The sequence below is a fragment of the Cyanistes caeruleus genome, chromosome 6 (genome assembly GCF_971803275.1).
Source record: "Cyanistes caeruleus chromosome 6, bCyaCae1.hap1.1, whole genome shotgun sequence".
Lineage (NCBI taxonomy): Eukaryota > Metazoa > Chordata > Aves > Passeriformes > Paridae > Cyanistes > Cyanistes caeruleus.
The window spans coordinates 12,435,918-12,442,070 of record NC_141706.1 but is presented as its reverse complement, the minus strand read 5'-3'; the positions used below and the strand labels follow the sequence as shown (position 1 = coordinate 12,442,070).

General features: G+C 40.3%; 1 long non-coding RNA gene across 1 annotated transcript; it reads left to right on the top strand.

Moving 5' to 3' along the window:
• The first annotated feature begins 308 nt into the window (after window positions 1-308).
• On the top strand, window positions 309-4,901 carry LOC147652452 (uncharacterized). The gene is made up of 2 exons (XR_015288355.1): window positions 309-576; window positions 3,334-4,901. It is a non-coding gene; the product is annotated as an uncharacterized LOC147652452 (long non-coding RNA).
• The last annotated feature ends 1,252 nt before the right edge of the window (window positions 4,902-6,153 follow it).

Sequence of the window (6,153 nt, the reverse complement as noted above, 5' to 3'; positions counted from 1 at the left end):
CAAAAGGCTTGGTGGTTGCCCCAGAAAAAATTCAAAAGCAAGCTCCATGGAAGTATCTAGGGTGGATTCTGACATCATCGTCAGTCCACCCACAAAAATTGAAATTAACCACTGATATCTGCTGTTGTAGTTTAAGGGCTTGCGATCTGAAGATTTCAGGATGTTACTGAAAGCTAGTAGATCCCCCTCTCTGTTAGGATAGCAAGGCCCCTTGCAATTAGCCAATAGCACCTAAGTGTGATGTAAGCAGATGGGAGTAACACAGTGACCCCAGGCTATAAAATGCTAAATTCCCCTGTAATAAATCACCATATTCACCATCCATCACATTGATGCAGTGGGATGTGGTCCGCGTGGCTGGGAATAGCCGCCCGTGCTGGAGCTGGTCAGGACGCCTGCCTTGCTTGAAAACCCAACATCTGGTACCAGAAACCCGGAAGGAAAAGTGGGAAGAAACATGAGAAGAAATTCAAAAAGCAAGAATACCCTGAATCAGCTGGCAGCAGCCAAGAGAGCTGGACTGTTCTTGGCAAAGGAGATCCTGGGCCCAGAAGGAAGATGGAATCATTGATAAAGGTCAGATTGCAATTAAACCTAATTTGCTTGCTATCGCAAGGCTTTGGGTTGTTGAAGTCATAAATCAGCTTGTAAGGTTTATCCACCCTAAGGTGTGGGACAGATGTGCTAAAATCCTTGCCGAACAAATTTGGGGAACGACAAGGAACTGTCTGCTGGCTACCCTGAAATTTAGGGTTACAGCTTTACAGCTTCCAGACGACAGCAGCTCAACTGAGCCGAGAGGGGGGCTGGGAGTCCCCTCAGTCCCCAAATCCTTATCTGCTCTCAAAGTAACAGCGAAGAGCAGAAGATTTTTGGAGAAAGTTAACAGAAAAAGCCAGAGGTGTGGCAGAAAAAATAAGAAGAAAGCATCCCCCCAAAATCTTAAAGATGGCACTGAGAAAAAAAGTTATAAAGCGGGAAAAAATGTCACTAACAAAGAACAAAAGCTGGCCTTGGAAGATGAGCATGGCTGGGGGGTTGGGAAAAATAAGGAATGTGTAAAGGACAGCGGGGATGGGTACAGAATGGTTGGAATGCAAAGGCAGGGAAAAAGGGGGGGGCAGAGAGCAGAGCAAAGCGTGTAGTGAGGGGCGGAGGAAAAGGTGGAGTGGAAGGCGGGATGAAAGGCGGAGTGGAGGGTGGAACAAAAGGCGTGGAGAACCAGGGGGGAGGGAACAGCCTGCCCACAGGGGTGGTAGGCGGGGCCGGAGCCCAAGAAAAAGGCACGACAAACAAGAAATAACCATCCAGTTGAGGTCTAACTCCGACCGAGATACAAATGGTTCAGCCACCGCCCCTCCCCCCTCCCCACCCCCCGGGAAGAAGCGCCAGGATAATACCCAGTTTGTTACAAAGTCATGATTTATTGAGTTTTTAAAAGGTGTTTATATACCCTTTTGGAGTTAATTTTGTGTTTTAAGCAATTATGAGTTTATGCAGTTGGAGTTTTTAAAGTTTTTTCTCAGATTCAAAACCAGCCCGGTGTGGACGGGTTCAGTAAAACACACACGGTAGTACACAGCAGCCAGAAACGCTGTTGCCATGGCAACCACCGGTGAAACAAGTAACAGCAACTTTAATAAAACAAAGCAACAACAACAAAAAAAACCCAACAAAAAGCTGGATATTTTAGAGAGAGATAAAAAAGAGAGAATTTTAATTGGACAATTCAAAAATTAAAAGCTTTATAAATTGTATTGTTTGTAAATCAGCAAATTGTTATAATCAAGATTAAGATTTAAAAATAAGTTTTTATTGAATGAAGTGCCTTTAAAAATAGATTAAAAAGTTTAAATGTTGTATTTCTGTATCCCAAGAAACTTAAAAGATTTTTGTTTTGGTTTAGTAATCTCAAAGTTATGTTAACCATATATTACCCATTTGCTGGGTTTTTGACAATTTTAATAAGGAAATTTTAATGTAAATCTTTTTGTTATATAAAACACATATAACAGCATATATACCAATTTGGATTTTAAATTTTAGTTTAAAAATTAGACTTGATGTTCCTGAAAAGTGCTACAAAAGCTAGATGACAACTTGCCAAATCCTGTGTTGTTGTGGTTTTTTCTAGAGAGGCTGCACTTTGGAATTTCAGCTAATTTGAGCATATACTAAGCAGATTCTTGTTGTGAATGAGTGTTTTTGGTAACATTTGCAGGTTTTGTAAGTTATTCTTAAAGCTAGATAACATGAGATTGTGATGTATTTGTTATATTTTTATAATCTTTATAGTGAATCCATGTTACTGTTGACTTAAATGTTTTTAAGTTAAGTTGTATAACTTGGATATTCTTTGAAAGTTAAGTTTTGTTATTTCCTTTTGTCATAAATAATTCTTGTTAAGTTTAAATGTTGTTTAATTTAAATTGTTTTATGTTTTATTAGAAACACTTGTCTAAATTGCAAAGTATAGTTATTTTCCTAGAGATATGAAGACAGTTACAACTGAAACAACTGTGATAGAACACTGATGAACACCTGCTTGTGGACAGAAATAAATATAGCCTGTGACACCCTGGACTTTATTAAGAGTTCTATTGAGTTGTTGCAATCCCTGCAGTTTCGTTTGTTATAGCTTTCTTATTTTTCAGTGTTTCTAGAATTTTAAGATGTACCATTGCTGAGGATCAGCTGCCATGGTGGAGGCTTCAGATTAAACCACCTGCAGAATGATTTAATTAGTTTGGTATCTAAGGTTTTTAATTATTTGCTTTGTACAAATGCATTTTAACAGTTTGCTGTGCTGTAAGCATCTCATAGCTGTTACTATTGAAAATTTTGTTTTAGAAATATGTTAAGAGGCATCTTCCCAGTTTAAAGTCTAAGGCCCTGGCCAAGTCTTAACTTTACCTGGATGGAATGTTTGCTAGAAGATCTGGGTGTTTTCTGTCCCAAATCAGTATTTGAGTCACTTTTGACTCAGCAATTTGACCCTATTAATACGACAGCTGGATCAATTTTGAAGTAGGCTTGGAAAATCATTTCTGGAGGTGATTATCCAGTCCTTCACTGATGATTTTGTCTCTGTTTGTTTGTTAACTATGGGATGCTAGTGCAGTGTTTTAATAATTAACAGTACTTTTCTATTAATTGATTTTCAACTGCTGTAGGTTTTTACTACTGGTGTATAAGGTTTTGTGTTAATGTTAAACAGAAATACATTTCATTTTTATTTTTTAAAGAAAACGAGGGAGATTGATACCCTAAAAGCAATTTGATTAGTGTAATTCATTAACTTCAAGGAGAGAAGTGCCTGTATTTTGATGGCAGGTTCAGAAAGGTCACCTGTCCATCTGACCAGACTGTCTGCCTCTGAACACACGAGATCCAGTGAGCAGAGAAGTCATCACACAGCCTTGGTACTCCAGACATGGATCAAAGTGGACCTGTCAGGACACAGTTGTGCCTGAACACTATATAGACAGTTGCCAATAGAAATTTTATGTTGTTGTTATGATGTTGTGTCTCTATCAATTTTTCAGTTATCCTTTGTTTTAAGATTTAAAAGGATGTGAAGAACAACTTGAACATCAAAGCCCTCAGTCACCGATAACCTGCCAGCTGACATCACGGGAGCAGTGAACATTCCAGGACTGATTAACACAGGACTGTGTTAGAGAAATTTTATAGATTTAAGAAGTGTAGAGACTCTATCTAACTATATATAAAGCAAATTGTTTTTATGCTTAGACTATATATATACCAGAACACGTGTGTTAAAAGTAGTTAAACAATAGTTAAAGTGTTTAGTCTTTGTAGTAATTGTTATGTTAGTATAAAGTATAAGTATTTTTCCTTTAAGAAGTAAAGGAAGTAAGAAGTAGTGTAAGCATCTTTGAAAGTTTATTTAACGTCTAAGTTTTAGCTGTGAGTTTGCAAGTATGATATCATTTATGTAGTAAACTGTTTATGGTAATTGTGCTGTTTATAGTTATAACACCTGAAGCAGTGAGCTAAGACCCTGCATTTATACCCCAAACTTTAACTCCTCTGTTGACTTTTGTGCATTAGCTGTTATTATTCCCAGAGTCCTATACCGCTCCAAAGAAGTGAACCAGTACCTTGAGCAAGCAGGCCGCCTTCAGAAAAGAGAGCTGTTGACAGGACTGTCAATAGCAATGCTGCTTGGCTTGGGAGCGACCAGTGCAGCCACAGGTGTCTCTGCCCTGGTAACCCAGAGTCAGAGTCTCTCTCAGCTACAAATGACTGTAGATGAAGATCTACAGAGAATTGAGAAATCCATATCCTTCTTAGAAAAGTCAGTCTCCTCACTCTCTGAAGTTGTTTTGCAGAACAGGCGAGGTCTCGACCTTCTATTCATGCAGCAATGAGGCCTCTGCATTACCCTGAAAGAAGAATGCTGCTTCTACGCAGACCACACCGGAGTAGTGAGAGACACCATGACAGAGCTACAAGACAGGCTGTCTCAATGGAAGGCAGAGAAAGAAGCTCAGCAAAGCTGGTTCCAATCTTGGTTCAACCAATCTCCATGTCTGACCACCCTGGTGTCTACCCTAATTGGACCAGTTGTGATGGATTTACTTGTGTTAATCTTTGGACTCAATTTTATATTATCCATTTTTAATACTTTTATATTGTAGCAAATTAGTTATTCATAAAGAGGTGGGGAATATGTTGTAGTTTAAGGGCTTGTGATCTGAAGATTTCGGGATGTTACGGAAAGTTAGTAGATCCCCCTCCCTGTTAGGATAGCAAGGCCCCTTGCAATTAGCCAATAGCACCTAAGTGTGATGTAAGTAGATGGGAGTAACACAGTGACCCCAGGCTATAAAATGCTAAATTCCCCTGTAATAAATCGCCATATTTGCCATCCATCACATTGATGCAGTGGGATGTGGTCTGCGCGGCTGGGAATAGCCGCCCATGCTGGAGCTGGTCAGGACGCCTGCCTTGCTTGAAAACCCAACAGTCCGCGCCCTTAATGATGCACAAAAACTTTTTGGAGATCTGCAATGGGTACGACCCATCAGTGGTATCCAAAATGATGAGATGGCGCCTTTAATGTGCCTTTTAAAAGGCACAGACCCACAAACTCTGATTACCCTTTCTGCTAGACAGAAGAAATGTCTCCTATACCTAGGGAAGAAACTGCTTTCAACACTAGCAGACAGAAGATTGCCAGATGTGTCTTTAGTAACCTCCCTATTGCCCCATGTGCTATCATATTTCAGTGGCCTGCTTGGCAAAAAGAGAAAGGGGGAGAAGACCCACCTGAGAACTGTCGAGATGCCAAACAGTCTGCCTAGAAGGTATAGTTAGTGCAATAGGTGAAGAAACGTGCAGAGCCTTTAGCGATCCTTGAGTGGATTTTTATGCTGAATACGACACCAATGAATATTTGGCAGAGGACAGAAGCAATTGCTTACCTCATCAAAAAAGCGAGAATGCGAATTGTGGAAATTAGTGGTGCTGAGCCGGAATGTATCAGTCTACCAATAAAGGTAGAAAACTTTGAGCGGATGCTGAGACACTCAGAACCAATTCAATTAGCGCTGCTCAACTATCCAGGAACTGTACACAACAGGCAACCTAAAGATCAACGCCTGCAGATCATCTTAAAGCAGCAGTGGTTGCAACAGCCCAAAGTCATGAAGCAGCCGTAAAAGGCCTTACAGTAAGCAGGAAGCTGGCAGAAAAAAGCAGCCTATACCTGGGGAGAAAGCTCGAGTTGGTGAAGTAAAACCATAGATGGAGATGCACATGACGCACTGCAGACATTAGAACTTACAGCCGTCTCATGGGCACTGACTCATTGGCGAGGCAGTAAGCTGAACATTGTATCAGATTCATTGTATGTGGTAGGAATGATACAACGTATTGAAGATGCTCTCATCAAGCCACCAGATAATCACTTGATTGTGTCAACTATTTTTGCAAATCAAAAGAGCTATAGAGGACAGAAATGCGCCTTGTTGCATCATTCACATTCACAGTCATCAAACAGAATTAGGTCTCGGAGAAGGCAATGGAAAAGCTGATACGCTTGTCAGTCCTGTTGTTGCAGCACCAAGAGACTCTTTCATAGCTGCAAGAGAGAGTCATGCTCTCTTTCATCAAGCCGCAAAAGCC